Source organism: Pinus tabuliformis, chromosome 3_2, assembly GCF_031772625.1.
Source record: "Pinus tabuliformis cultivar Carrire ecotype Pingquan chromosome 3_2, CPIR1, whole genome shotgun sequence".
Taxonomy (NCBI): Eukaryota; Viridiplantae; Streptophyta; class Pinopsida; order Pinales; family Pinaceae; genus Pinus; species Pinus tabuliformis.
In genome coordinates, this window is record NC_142302.1 from 211,961,409 (window position 1) to 211,977,616 (window position 16,208).

Sequence of the window (16,208 nt, forward strand, 5' to 3'; positions counted from 1 at the left end):
AAAGAATAATCGATCAAAAGAAGCAGAACCAATCACAAAGAGAAGAATTGATCATAAAAGAATAACTGCTTTGGAATTCTCTCTCTGCAGCTCTATGGCTATCTGGCCCTATAGCGCTCTGGCTTATCACTGAAGCTCTGCGATCTGCCAGAATTTCAAGCACTGCGACTCTATGGCTATCTGCGCTCTGGATTGATCAAGCTCTGTGGCTCCATGGGGTTCAAGCGCTGCGCTGGCTTTCAAGATCTCTCTGGCATTCAGGATCTCTGGCCTCTTCCTCGTAGCCTTTCCATGCAGCCTCTCGGGCTTTCTGTCATACTTCTCTCGCCCATTGTTACACAGCCTTTCCACGCTCCCCTCATGCAGCCTTTTCGTCCCCCTTGGCTCTCTGCATCCATCGTGTTTTATAACACGTTTGGATCAAAGCCGCTCAGAGGTCAGTTTTGTTTATAATGGAAGCCATTTGCATAGAAGCATTGACTGGTGCAACAAAATCCTCGAAATAGCCTTCTTCCTATTAAAACAAAAATACACTAAAAAACTGATAAATTCGACCAAAACATAAAAGACCGGATCTCAAATTTTATCAAATCGGGCTTATAATGCCCATTGGGTCTGTGCCTAATTTCTTATTGCTATCGCTTCTGCCAATAGCCCTGCATATCGAGGGATACACCGATGCCAATCGCCGATATCGGTGATCGCTAATCGCATTCGCTACACCCAGGGGTCCTGGTCCTTGGCCTTTGGGTTTCACCGACCCGATCTGCCGATGCCGACATTCCATCGCTGATTTAACTTCTCCAACCCCATATATCGTAAATCGCTGATCGGGAGTCTTAAAGTCCGCCCTTTACACGATTCCCGCTGCGATTTGCCTTGTAAAGGCTTTAAGTCCATTTTTATGAGAAAAAACTCGTTTTTTCAAAGGAACTAAGGCAACTCTTTTCGCGATAACTTCATCATGCGGACTCGGATTGATGAACCGTTTGCACCTCCGTGATTAGGAAGACGAGATATACTTCTGGTTCTAGTTCGAAGTCATTCTGAGCACTTTTGATTTTCGAGCGTTCATAACCCTCTGTCCTGTGTGTCTTTCTGGAGCCACCTAGATCAAAGAGAAGTGTGTAAAGTTCATAATTGAGAAATTCAAGGTTTCAAATTGGCTAGACAATGTTTTTGATAAATTTATACGTTGGTAAGGAGGCATTCTTAAAAAAATGTAATTAGAGAGTTTGATTTGTGTAAAAATTATAGGGAAATCATGGAATTTGTGAAATTTCCCAAATTTGATGAAGTGCAAAAAGTTGGCTATGTGCCAAAATCCAATCTGGAAAAGCCACATGGAATACAAGGCCTAAGGTTTTGGCATGGTGAAGTTGAGTTATAAGAACCATGGAGGTTGGTAAGGTGACATTGCAACATCAATGGTTGACATGTGGACACTGGTGCTACATTAGTGTACACATCATGCCATAGCAAAGATGATATGATGATGCCACATAAGCACGAGGTAATATTTTTTTTGTAAATTTATAAAATAATAATAAAATAATGTGTGTGCACACACACAATTGAGCCTAGAGAGACCATAGAAATTCAATAGTAGTGGTAATTTTAGAGAGCCATAAATTTAGCTTAGAACACTAGATTAAGCTTGCTATGGCAGCTAGAAGGTTTAAGTGATTAAAAGATGCATATGGTTGTCTTTTAAAATTGTGGGAATATAATTTTTAGACTTGATTGGATAATGTAACTATTTATTATTGGGGGTTTTCGCAATGCATTATATTAGATATCATTTTTTGGGATTCAATTGCGTTAAGTAAGTCATTCATGTATGACCATTTCCATGAGAGGTAGTCATAACTGACTAATTTCTCATGATCTTTGAATAGTCCAATTAGCACTCATTGCATCGGGTGATGCTCACAGGGGTGAATAAGTGGGATTGAAACTAGTGAAATAAATCACATAGCGTCAATCATCACTCCCAAGGCTTACACCTGATAACCAAGACTTCATTCAAAAGAGTGAAGGGAACTCTACTTGAATGGTTCATGAGGCACAATACTTGCTAAGGTTTTGCAAATGGGGTAGCAAGCTAAGTGGGCTTTATTGTGGGGAAAACTCCACAGTTAAGCACGCTTGATCCAGAGGCGATCTGGGATGGGTGAGCTCCCGGGAAGTCATGGTTACCGTGTGCAAGCCTCGGAAGTGATGATTGACGCTATGTGATTTATTTCACTAGTTTCAATCCCACTTCTTCACCCCTGTGGGCATCACCCGATGAAATGAGTGCTAAGTGGACTATTAAAAAATTATGAGAAATTAGTTAGTTACAACTACCTCTCATGGAAATGGTCATACATGAATGAATTACTTAATGCAGTTGAATCCCAAAAAAAGATATCTAATGTAACTATTGATATGCGTAATCTCCAAACTTGAGAAAATGGTTGTGTGGGGTCGTAAGAGTGCACTAGACGTGAGATTGACTAAAGATGCTAGTATGAACATGATACCGATGCTTGCAAAAGTGGATTTGAGGCATAACTAGATGGATAACAACATGGTATGTTAAGGTAAATATTAGCGAGCATGTTGAATAATTGGATCAATGATGGCTAATGCAAACCATAAAAACGCTCTTATTATGCAAGAATATTTTGGTTGATATCATTATGTTAATGATTGATGGTGGAGGTCCTTGGAAATTCGATTATAAGTTAATAAGGAAGACAAAAAGGATTAAGATTGTTTTCTTATGCCTTATCTAGAAAGAATGTTATGCATTGATTTAACTATGCATATGTATATTGGTTTGCATAAAAGAGATGTGTGGCCTTGGTTAGTGTCACTAGATATTATATACAATATAATAATAGTGAAAGTGATAAGGAGTCTAGAAGTTACTGTCAATAAAAAATTACATCATCATACATTAGAAGGATGTAAGTCCTCAACCTCTACAGGTATGGAAATACATCTTATTAATGAAGGATTGTAAAGCATGATTGCAAAGGAGGAGGCAATGGAGATATCAAATGATAACAAAGAATTTCCAAGGAAATAGAATATGCATGGGAAGTGATGGATGAACAACGTGATGGTTGATTCATCTTTGTGGTAACTTGTACATATGCTTGGAATTGCAAGCACTCACACAAAGATTGTGAAGTAACTTATGTGTAAATAATGTGTAGTATCTAATGAATTTGTACTTGATTGAGAAGTTGTGAATGGAGCAATAAAATAGTTTAGTGAATGGATTGTCTTGGTAGATAGAATTTAACTTCATAGATAATTTAACATGGATATTGTTGGAATCATGATTTCCATTACACCAAAACCAACAAGTGTTATGCATTAATCACACTTCCAAAGTTAAGGATTCACAAGAGATAGTTAGTTCATGTCACGATACACCAGGGAGTGCTTACTTTATCTGTATAAAAATCTCCCCCAACATAAGCTAGGTGTGTATCAAAATCATGACCTGTGTTTTGATACCAATTGTAGGAATCACAATTACTGTTATACCAAAACTTGCAGGTGTTAGTCAATGATCGCATCGCCAGAGTTAAGGATTCACGAGAGGTAATTAGTCCATGTTATGATACACCGATGAGTGCTAACTTTATCCATGCAACAACTATATGTGTGTATGTAGGTTCAATTGTTGGAGGATGCTGACATATTAAGGTGCTGATTTCAATATTAAATAAAAAGTGCTATGATAAAACAAAGATAAGAAATGTCAAGTGCATTCTCAGTGTAAAGGGAAACAAATCAAAGTAGGACATAACAATTGTAGTTACTTCTAGAATGGAAGTGTTAATAAGGAACATGAAATAATAATTGTATTTATCCTTGGTATTCATTGCAAAGAAAATGGACTTCAAATGAATCCATATAAGATATTGTGATATAATTACAATGACATGGTGTGTTGGAAATGTTGAAAGATGAGTTTTATTGGGGTATGATTGACCAATAAAAGTTGGTACTGAATGAAGCTTACATTGCTCCTGTGCCGTAAATAAGAAAATGTCAAGCTGGGTTTGGCTAGAATTGTTCTAGGAAAGGGAGTAGTGATGCAAAATTGGAATTACAACTCAAAACAGAAGTAGATGATTATTGCCATAATCAAATAGAATAAAAGGGCAACTGAAGACAAAAAAGCAAGCTGTCCAACACAACATAGGACACTGCAAAAATGCTATAGGAAGTTATAAGATGTTGAGGAATTTGTTATAACAACCATTGGTTAACATGGATAACAAGGGAGATATATTAATAAGGGGGATTTTCTCACATTAAACATTCATTTATGGATATAAGTAACATTGCATGTTTACAACAAAAGCAAATATAAATGTTTTCTCATGTTGTGAATTTGCTATTTGATGAGAAAATCACAATGAATGATCCACTATGTGAATCATAGATACATCATGAATTGAATCAATTATGTTGTGCAAAATCCATGCTATGGAGAGGAATTGAAAGGGAAAAGTTATTAAATCTTCTCTCACCATTCAATTTATATATTTTTTAAGTTTTATAAGCTAATTAAGATATGGTAATGCTAGAAATGCAATAAAATGAAATGCATATGCACTAGTGGGTGTGTCAAGAAACATTGCATGGTGCATATACATTGATAGTACATATAGATATTAGTTAATATTAATAAACTATTACAAATGCCATGAGTGTGGAATGATGATTAAATATGATTGATGTGGTTGAAGATGTTCATGATACTATTGCATATGAGAACCAATGTTATGAAAAAGACCAATGATAAAAAAATGTTGATCAAGAGTTTGGAAAAATGAGTATGTGAGCTTCCAAAAGACACCTATTGATCAAGAAATATCAGAGATGAGATTGGTAATCATGCATGTATGGATTTAATAAGACGATGTTTCATATATATTAAAGGGAATTTAGATAAGAAATCATTTAGTTATTGTTGTGGGATTAAAATTCCATGTGAGATAAGTCATGCATAAGTCCATAGTGATGTTGGACATGGAATAATTGTAGCAATACAAGTGTCCAATGATCTCTCAACTTGTATTGGTGTCCTAGAATGTAAACTTCTTTCCAAAAATAAGAGCACTATCAAAGGGGGAAGGTTTTTGAACGGACTACACAATAGATAAAAGAAATGCCTTCTAGTACCCTTGAAACACTTCTTAGTAGAGAAAGGGTTCAAGAGGAGGACATCTATATGGCTGACAAAGTATTGGAGAGGTGGTTGGATGACGTGTTGAAATGTTTGCTAGCCCTCCCCAACCATCATGGAGGAATACTTGATGAGAAAATCAAAATGAATGATCCACCATGTGAATCATAGATACATCATGAATTGGATCAATTATGTTGTGCAAAATCCATGCTATTGAGAGGAATGGAAAGGGAAAAGTTATTGAATCTTCTCTCACCATTCAATTTTTATATATATATTTAAGTTTTATATGTAAAGCTAATTAAGGTATGCTAACGCTAGAAATGAAATAAAATGAAATGCATATGTGTTAGTGGGCATGTCAAGAAATATTGCATGGTGCATATACATTGATAGTACTCATAAAAATAAACTTGTTTTCTCGATTAGTTTTTGTATTCATACTATAATTTAATAATTTCTCTAATAATTAATATTACACAGAAGTGAATAGGATGAGCCAACGAGGGACTAGTAGTCACACGAAGAAGACAAACTAGGGGGAACCCATTTTGATCTTTTTGTTTGCAAGTGGGCTGCTTCAAACAATTTAACCATTTTGAAAGGGAGATTTACCGAGGAGGAAATTCATATTCAATCTTTCAATCAATATGAAGGCTATATAACACCACATTAAGGGGCCACTCTTAGTCAATTCTGGAAGTTAGAGATCTTATTAAGTCACAAGGGGGAACAACTTTTCTGAGTAGACCAAACCCTCTTCCCTGATTAATTGCAATATTGATCTAAGAAAGCACATGTTTCACATCTCCACAGAAGTGAGGTAACCATTTCTTGGTACAAGATATAATTTCCAAAAACCACTTTATTTAAAAAACCATTGAAATTTTTATTTTCAACATTTGATTATAATTAAATACTTACTAGTGTTGGAAATAATACTAAGAGGGGGGGTGAATCAGTATTATCAGATCAATAATTTTTCATTTTTCAAACAAATTTATATACGCTACTTCTGTGAAGTGAATTGGCGTGTACACACTACAGTGATTAGTGAAACCAACGTCTACCAAGAGAACTTGTGATTTAGTTAATTTATCATGTGTTTATCTTTAACCAGTGCATCAATAACTTATTAAAAAGTGCAGTAAAAACAGAATAAACCATCACACATAAGAAACACACATGAACACCAAGATTTAAGGTAGAAACCTAATGTGGGTGAAAACCACCTGCTGCTGTCATCTATGTCTTCTTTTAATAATAAGAAAATATGTTTACAATCTTGTACTGGTGCAGACTCATACCGGTACGCAGGCACCCACCTGCAGAAGGCTACAACCTTCTCTCATTTTCCAGCTTCTATTAGAAGGGAGCTACAACCCACTAGCTCTTTTACTAGCCAATGTGTTTACTAGTACATAGGCGCCGACGTACAAAAGGCTACGACCTTCTCTCTTCCTTCAGGGACCATGTTTCCTAAATTTTCAGACTGGATGTTCTTGGTACACATCAATACACATGAAGGCCGCGTTTCATCAAATTTTCATACTGGACCCATCAGAAACTTTGAAACTCAAACTGCATCAACCAACAATCAGTTAATCTGAACAATCAGATCACTGTCACCAGAACACTGTGCTGAACACAGAAACCTGCATCATCATTCATAACCATCTGCAACCTAAAAAATCATGCATCTAAATGTATACGCTACTTTACTGAACACAACATTCGTGTATACGCTACTTCCTTTAATCAAACCTGTGTATACCTTCAAAACTACTGAAACATAAAACTTCTGAATCAAGTATGTGCCAACCAGCCATACACTGAACATCTACTATCAATTTACAAAGCCTTACACAGGCAATAGCAGAGTTCATCTTTCTCACTTATACAATCAATCAATTAGATATCAAATTCCTTATGCATTCAGCTTTACATTCATATCTAAGAAGACTTCATTGACAGACAACAGTAAAGCAACAATACTGATTAAATAGATCAGTCATCTCTGAACAACATACTTTTCTTTTGCATACGTTACTTGGAAGAGCCGAACTGACATGTATATACAACTTCACCAAGCGAACCAACATACAGATATACAAATATTAACTCATAATTTCACTGTTATTCCGGACTTCAGACAAACCCAGATCATGACATTCAAAGAATAAAACAGGTGTACACAATTAGATTTGGCCCAACCTCTTATCAATCCTCCGAATCTCCAAGGCTGAGGAAGGGTCCAGTTGAGGTAACCACAGACTAACCTTTTGACGTGGTAGCTAGCCCTACCAAGTTGGAGAGGGCTCTCTCCAAAGGATCACAGCCAAGAGGGATGGAGGGAGGTAGCAGGAAACTTTTGGAGGTCTTCCTCAAATCCAAATTGAGCTCATGATAGCTCATTAGAAATCTCTATCTATCTAGTTATCACTTGAATCATAAATAAAGTCATTTGGACAATACAACTAGGAGAAAAATTCATTTTCCCAAGGCCGCTCTAGAAGTGCAACAACTCTCTTGTAGCAACTGTATTTTTGAAATTTATCTAAAACCATAACACTTGTGTAAAAATTGAAGGAGGTTTTTCATCCTTGGGCTATTATGGATAAAAACCTCTCTCACTTTTGAAATATTCATCTCTGTTTGGTTGGAAACATACTTTGAAACAAAACTGGCCCTGTGCATGGCAAATGATTTGTTCCTTGGAAGGACTTCTTGAAAAATGATGGAGACATGATGTTTATGAGTTGGAATGGCCCCATACTTGCTTAAATGACCTCCATTAGGCATCCTCTGCTCATATGTCTTTGGCCAACCCTAGCTCAGCGGGAGAGGAAATTAGGGTTTAGTATAGGCAAAACAGGGATTTGGGAAATTTATAGGAATGAAGGGAAATAAAGGGGATAGGGGGCTTCTAAATTCTTAGGAAAATTTTGGGAGGTAGGGAGGGATGTTAGGAAGTAAGGGAAACTTGAATTTTAAGGATTGAGTGAGGGGAAGTGTTTAGGAAGGTATATTAAGGATAGGGGAAGGTGTAAGAGCATCGGGATACAAGTTTTGTTGATGATTTAACCATGGAGATCATGAAACCAAGAAAAATGTCCTTAAAACCCTGGGAGAGGGAAATGAGAGGAATGGGCATGGGAAAAGGTCAAGGGAGGTAGATGGAGTGTAGGTGAGTGAATTTTTTGACTAGTGCTACAATCAATGAGTAAATTTTTGAATGAGGACCTAGGTGGATTGACAAAAATTTCTGAGCGAGACCCTAATATGAATATGAAAAGAGGAGTTTTGATCATTGATGGCAGTATGAAAATACTGACACTAACACAACCAATATCAGATCATTCAATGATAAGTCATTTAAGGTCTCATGATTTTGATCCAACATTGAATTCAAGGTGCACAAAATATTTCAGATCAATTCACGAACATAGCCCCTACAACATAAAATATACTTCAAATAGAAGTATTCCTTAGAAACCCTTTTCACTTGCACACCTTGGCCTTATGATCTTCTCCTCCTTATATAGTTTTAGGCCTTTCTCAATATCTCAGACCAAAACCACTTAGGACCCATGGTATTCTTGGGCGGGATCAAATACTTGTTACTCTGCTAAATATTGTGGGCTAATACCATGGTATTGACCCCTGGTATTCTCTACTCTTGAAATTCCTTGATTTTCCAACCTGTACGTGCTTTTCCTCTTGCGGGAGTGCATGTATACATATATGCGCTTTTTGTTCTGTGGACCTGCATGTATACACTGTTTTGACTAAGTGGACCTGCGTATACATCTTAAACTATTTTTCACCATCCTTTACCTTCAACTTCTTCATTCTGATTAGTAGACTTTAGTTCCATCTTCCTGTTCTTCTGTACCAATGCCCTGTTACATCTGAATGGATCTGTTACACTGTGGGTTGCCTTTCATCAAAACTAAACTGACCTGTGAGTGAGTTTCCATCAAGGACAACACTTGTATCATAATGCCAACAATCTCCCCCTTTGGACTTGATGGCAACCATGCTGTTGCTGATTATTGCAAGCTGTAGAAACTGTTAGAGATAACAAGAAACACCAAAATACTCTCCCCCTTTAACATCAAGGGTAAAGGGCGGACCAAGTTATTCTCCCCCTTTGATATGCATTATGTTTTCCATGCTCCCCTTGAGTACATGCCAAGTCTGTAGAGATATGTTTCAAAAGAATAACATGACTCTATAACTCAACTAAGTGAGTATGACCTCCCTATGACCAATGACTCATACATACATCAAAAACCCAACCAAGTGGGGATACACCATATTTGACTCATCCATCCAACTAAGTGGGGATATACCAATTGTTTATACATGACAAAAATACAACAATTATTACATCATCCATCCCATGCAAAGTGGGGATAAAAATTACATCATATGTCCAATAGGACTCATTGAAATATAGACCATGACAAAAGAAGTCATATCACACCTTAGATCTTTACATGACTTATGCAACAAATGATATTAGTATCTGAAGCCATAGATGAACTCAGCAACCATGATGCCAACAATGCTGAATGTGAGTGAAGGCTAATGCCCCCTTGAACTCGTGCTACTTGTGCATTGTCAACAAGTCATTCATCAAGGCATCTTTGCCAGTAAGATAAAAATCAATGAAAAAAGAATATCGTCAGACTGTAATCATCAATATTAGACATAGCACCCATATCAGAGTCTGACCCACTGTTTTTCTGTCAGAAAAACATATACGCTCCTTCAGCCACAAAAAACTGCGTGTATTCACGACTATACTTCATGAAACCCGCATATAATAACCTTCCTATGAAAACTGGATTAACAGTAGGATGATGCAACAACTACTCCCAGATTTTGTTTGAGATATTCAAATGTTTCTCTGGGAGGTGGTTTAGTGAATATATCAACAACCTGTTCTTTGGAGGGAACATACTCCAACTTAACCTTTTGTTCAAGCACTTGTTCTCGTAGAAAATGGTACTTAATGGGTATGTGCTTGGTCTTGGAGTGCATGAAAGGATTTTTTGAAATAATGATGGCACTTGTATTATCACATAGAATTGAGATGGATGAAGTGCATGTGATATGAATGTCTTGCAATGTTTGCATCATCTAAAGTAGTTGTGTGCAGCAAGATGCAACAACCACATATTCTGCTTCAGCTGTAGATAAGGCAATCGAACTTTGTTTCTTGCTGAACCATGACACTAACCGAGAACCCATATAGAATGCACCTCCACTAGTGCTCTTTCGATCATCAATATTTCTTGCCCAATCTGCATCTGTATATGCATGAATAGTAAGGTCTGTATCTTTAGGATACCATAGTCCAAAGTCCTGAGTTCCTTGAAGATATTTGAAAATTATTTTGACTGCCTAGAGATGTGATTCCTTTGGATTTTCTTGGAACCTTCCAACAATTCCTACTGCATGCATGATATCAGGTCTGGTACTGGTTAGATAAAGCAAATTTCCAATCTTAGATCTGTAAGTTGGTTGGTTTACTGCTAGTGATTCATCTTTAGAACTGAGGCTGCATCCTGTTATCATTGGAGTACATACTAGATTAGAATCTTCCATTCCGTACTTCTTCAAGATCTGCTTGAGATATTTGGTTTGTGAAAGAAAGATACCATCTTTTGTTTGCTGTACTTGTAGACCAAGAAAATAAGTAAGTTCACCAAGTAAGGACATTTCAAATTCTTGCTGCATTACTGAAGCAAAATTATAATTCATGGATTCTTCATTGCTACCAAAGATGATATCATCAACATAAACAACAATAATTAGTAGTTTATCTTTTCAACCTTTGTATATAAATTACTATCTGCAGAACCTTTTGTGAAACCTTGTTGTTGTAGATACTTGTCAAGGCGGTAATACCAAGCCCTTGGAGCCTGTTTTGGACAATAGAGAGCCTTTTTAAGCTTGCATACGAGTTTTGAATCATTTCCAAGAATGAATCTTTCTGGCTGTTCAATATAAACTTCTTTTAAATCTCCATTAAGGAAGGTTGATTTTACATCCATTTGATATACTTTGAATTTTCGAAAACTAGAAAGACCAAAAAACATCCTTATGGCTTCAAGTCTGGCAACAAGTGCAAAAGTTTCTTCAAAATCTATACTTTCTTGTTGAGCATACCCTTTACAAACAAGTCTGGCCTTGTTTCTAATAACTTCTCCATTTTCATTCAGCTTGTTCTTAAATATCCATTTTGTTCCTATAACATTTTTATCACGAGGTCTATGAACTAACTCCCAAGTATCATTCTTTTCAATTTGGTCAAGTTCTTCATTCATGGCCTTGACCCAACATTCATCTTTGTAGGCTTCATTTACATTCTGAGGTTCGGTGGAGGATAGTAATGCTAGATAGCTTGAGGTCCTTGTAAGAGTTCTTCTTGTCTGTACACCAACCCCCTTTTCTCCTAGAATTTGAGATTCTAGATGATTCTTCTGAACATACCTGAATGGAGTCTTTTCCCTGTCTGTTGTATCTTCTTCTGGTGCTTCATTGGTTTCTTCTTCTATATCATTTTGATTTGATGCGGGAAAACATTCCCCAACTTCCTCACTATCATATTCCTATGTTGATTTCATTTGTTCCGGATTTCTGCATGCTTCATCAATTACAACATCAATGTTTTCAATAGTTTTTCAAAGTCTTATTATTATAACATTGTATCCTTTACTTTTGGATGAATAACCAAGAAGAATTCCTTCATCTGCTCTGGGTTCGAACTTACCAAGTTTTTCATCAGTGCTTTTGATGAAACATTTGCTTCCAAACACTCTAAAGTGTTTTACAGTAGGAGGCTTATATGTAAATTTTATTTTAAAAATTATTTAAAAATAAAAATAAAAATATCATAATATCCACTTTATAATAGTGGATATGAATAAATTTTAATACATGTATATTTATTTTTAGATCAAGATTAAACATGAAATTTCAAGAAATCTAACATAAAAATCTAATAAATCAATGTTGTAATATTTATTGTTATCAATGAACCATATTTTGAATTTTGATTATATTTTCATATTATATGAAATATTATTTCGTTTGTTTTTTAATAATTAAATTCAAACCAAAATAATATTTTAAATTTATAAAGATATTTAGAGTTTATATATGTAAAGTTTATTATACATCAATTTTAATGTATTTTGTTTCTTAAATATTTATGGATATTAAAGTTTTAGTATTTTGTCAACTATGTTTATATAATTATTAGTACAAATTAGTAAAGTTTTACTTTTGGAAATTTTGGTACAATTTGAAATTGATGCTCATTAGTTCTCCCCCAAATAGAATTCTAGCAATCAATTTGTAGTTTAACTACTAATACTTTGGCCCAAGCGGAATTCTAGCAATCAATTTGTAGTTTAATTACTATTAGTCTATCTTCACCTTATGCAAAACCTAAAGATAAACTTTAGAAATAAATAAAGTATTTTTTATTATAGTTAAAAAATTAATTTGGAAACACTTGATTAGGCAAAATTTTTGATGTGGTATTTTAGACTTATGACCATCTTTCCTAATCTCATTGATAAACTTTTCTAACTCTGAATTGTTGGTGGTATTCAAGGCCAACTTATAGCATCATGCTTTACAATTTGATAGGTTGATACTTTCAATTAATATGTAATACTGGTTGTCATCCAAAATTTTTCTCACTACTCTAAATTTGTTGTGATCTGATGCATTTCTCTCCCGTGAAAAGAGACCGATTTTTCTTATTTTTTCCCTCATTCCGCCGGCTATCCCATAACTGACCCAACTGCATAGGAATAACTGCAAGTTAGATGGTTCAACTAGATGTTGTTGCTATCAATTTTGTTAAATTTTGATTACATTATAGATATGTGTTTATGTATAATTCTCAATCTAAACATCTCTTATCCTTGCGATCTTAAACAACTGAGGTAATTATTTTTGAAAATAGATTTATGGCGAGGGACAGGACATTTCAGCAGACTGGGGGAGGTCAGAAGTACCAAGCAGTGACACTTAGAGTAGGAGCAAACCTCTTGGTGGTACATCGTTGCAATATTAAAGGATACCATGACACTTTATATGTTTACTCCCTTCACCATTGATTTTATCTTCGACAGTGTAGCTGTGGTGGCCGGCTACGGTTGTAAATGATTCTGGATTTGCATACTTGGAATTGTTAAAATTTAAGTGTATAAACATTACCGCTGTATCATGACTCTGCAACTTATTAAAAACTATACATTCAAAATTGTCCTGCTATTTTGTGATGCAAGTTTGTACTGTGTCTGTGTTTCTATAATGGCATATTCCAAAGTTATCACTTAGGATATAACCGTTACGATTATGCAACTGGTTAAAATATATACATTGAAAATTTTCATGCTCTCTCTTTTGTGATGCAAATTTGTTCTCTCTGTCTTTCTATAATGGCATATTATTCCAAAATTATCCACTTAGGATATAATCATTTCATTTAAGAAGTGTTATGGTTGTAAACGGGACGGGCTTGCAGCTATGACGGTGCATTGAGGGATAACACTTATGGATCGAAAGTAGCTATAGGAAGTCCATGCCTGTTCAAAGTCTGTGGAACACCAAAAATTACCAGACCTCTAACTGCCAAACCTATGCAAGTCTTTTTTGTCGACCAAAGTAAGCCGCAAATGTCGGAGCTAAATTCGTTTTTTCCTCTCCATCTTGTGCGAGTCTGTTTGATTTGATGCGAGGCTGTTCTTCGGTGCTTCTGATTCTCCAGAGTCACTCAGCCATGCGATTTTGTTAAGATGTTTTAATTCTAAGGTTCTTTATGATGAAATTGTTAAGTAAGTATCTTCTTATTTGAAGAGGGTTGGATACAACCCAGACAAGATTCCTTTTGTGCCCATCTCCAGTTTTGAGGGTGACAACATGATTGACCGTTCTACCAACCTTGATTGGTACAAGGGCCCAACACTCTTGGATGATCTTGACCAGGTTTCAGAGCCTAAGCGTCCTTCAGACAAGTCTCTTCAGGATGTTTACAAGATTGGTGGTGGAAAGTGGAATCTTAAAGCCAGGTACGATTGTTACCTTTGGTCCCACTGGGCTGACCACTGAAGTTAAGTCTGTTGCTTAAGGAAGCATTTCCCGGTGAAAATGTGGGATTCAACATTAAGAATGTTGCTGTTGAGGATCTCATGCGAGGTTATGTCGAATTTGATTCAAGAACGATACATCAAAGGAAGCTGTCAACAGGTTATTATTATGAATCATCCAGGACAGATTGGAAATGGTTATGCCACACTTCCCACACTGCCATCGAGTTTGCTGAGATCATGACCAAGGTTGACAGCCCAAGTTCCTTAAGAATGGAGATGCTGGGTTTGTCAACATGATTCCAACCAAACCCATGGTTGTCAAAACCTTCGCCGAGTATCCTCCATTGGGTCGTTTTGCATTTGCAGTGAGGGACATGCGTCAGACGGTTGCAGTAGGAGTGATGAAAGCTGTTAAAATGAAGGAGCCTAGTGGTGCCAAGGTCACCAAGGCAGCATGCAAAAAAGTGATTGGGAATGGAGGAATGCGTGATGCATTTTGTGTGCTTCTCTATTTTCCTGATAGTATGTTAGTAGAGTTAGTTTTTCAAATGCAAAATTGGGTTCTTGATCGGCGGCGGCATAGGGTACATTATTTTCTAGTAAATACTTTTTAATGGTTTAGGGTAAGTTGATTTAAGATTTCGTAGTTGCGGGGAAATCATCAGTTTGTCTACACTGCTAGGAAATCTATGTAGTTGGATTAAGGGAGGAAGGGTATTAATAATTTCTATTACTGGTTTATTTTTAATGTTTGTATTGGCGTAAGTACATGACATTTTTCTAAGAATTGAGAAAATTTGGAATTATATTAAAGCCCAGTTTTGAGAATTTAATGGTAATTAGCTGATATGTAAAACTGGATATGTGTACGGAGTATTCATTATTATTTTTTATTTTTTAGTTTTTATTTTCTATGAAACTCATTTCCTTGGTGCTTCTCATGTCACTTTTTGAATTTCCTTATTCTATATCTATATATTTTTATCTTGGAACTGGTTTTTATCATAAATGTAATTGTAATCCGATAGCAAATTTAAACATGATGTATGTTCTTTCCCAGGTATGAAAATATCCCCTATGAAAATATCCGTTGTTGTAATTTTGCTTATATTGTCACAAAAAGTATCTCTATCAAACAAAAAGTTTCACATTTGATTAACTAAGTGCAAATGGTTGATTAACTAAGTGCAAATGGTGTATTATGGTCTGTTATTTTTATAGTTCCAAAAATGCTTTTGATTGCGCAATTATTTCTGTTATAGACATATTGCTGGTTGTACATGCACCTTCATTGGTTGTTTGGGTATCTACAGGTCTGTTCAATTATTTTTGAAGTAATATTGGATGAAATTTTAGACTATTGTATTTTTCTGTACTAATTTTATCTGTGCAGTTTTATAAGATTGGATTCATCTTTTTTCTATGATGTTTTTCAATATTTTTTTAGATAATTAAATGAAATCTTTGATTAGTGTATCATTTATAGTACTGTTACTGTTGGAGTTTTATAATCTTGATTGGATCAATCTTTAATAAATGAGAATGGTTTTATGAGTTTTTTTTTTTTTTTTTTTTTGGGAAAAATGATGTTTCAAATAGAGAATATAAATATATTTTTATAATTTAATAGATTAAAGATATTTTTTAATAAAAATATAAAAAAAAATATTTTATCAAAGACATTTAAAATAAATATGATAATTTTTTTAAATATAAATTATGGTAATTATTAATAAAATTAGTATTTATGAATTTATGAAAAATCCATGTAACTCATATTCCTTTACTTTAATCCCTCTCCAAAAGCTGAAGAGCTTTAAAAATATTTTATGAATGAAGAGCATTATATATATATATATATATATATATATATATAACCTACCAAGCTT

The 16,208-nt window shown here is 35.2% G+C and overlaps 1 pseudogene; it reads left to right on the top strand.

Annotated features, from left to right (window-relative positions):
- The first annotated feature begins 213 nt into the window (after window positions 1–213).
- On the top strand, window positions 214–14,933 carry LOC149180496 (elongation factor 1-alpha pseudogene; annotated as a pseudogene).
- The last annotated feature ends 1,275 nt before the right edge of the window (window positions 14,934–16,208 follow it).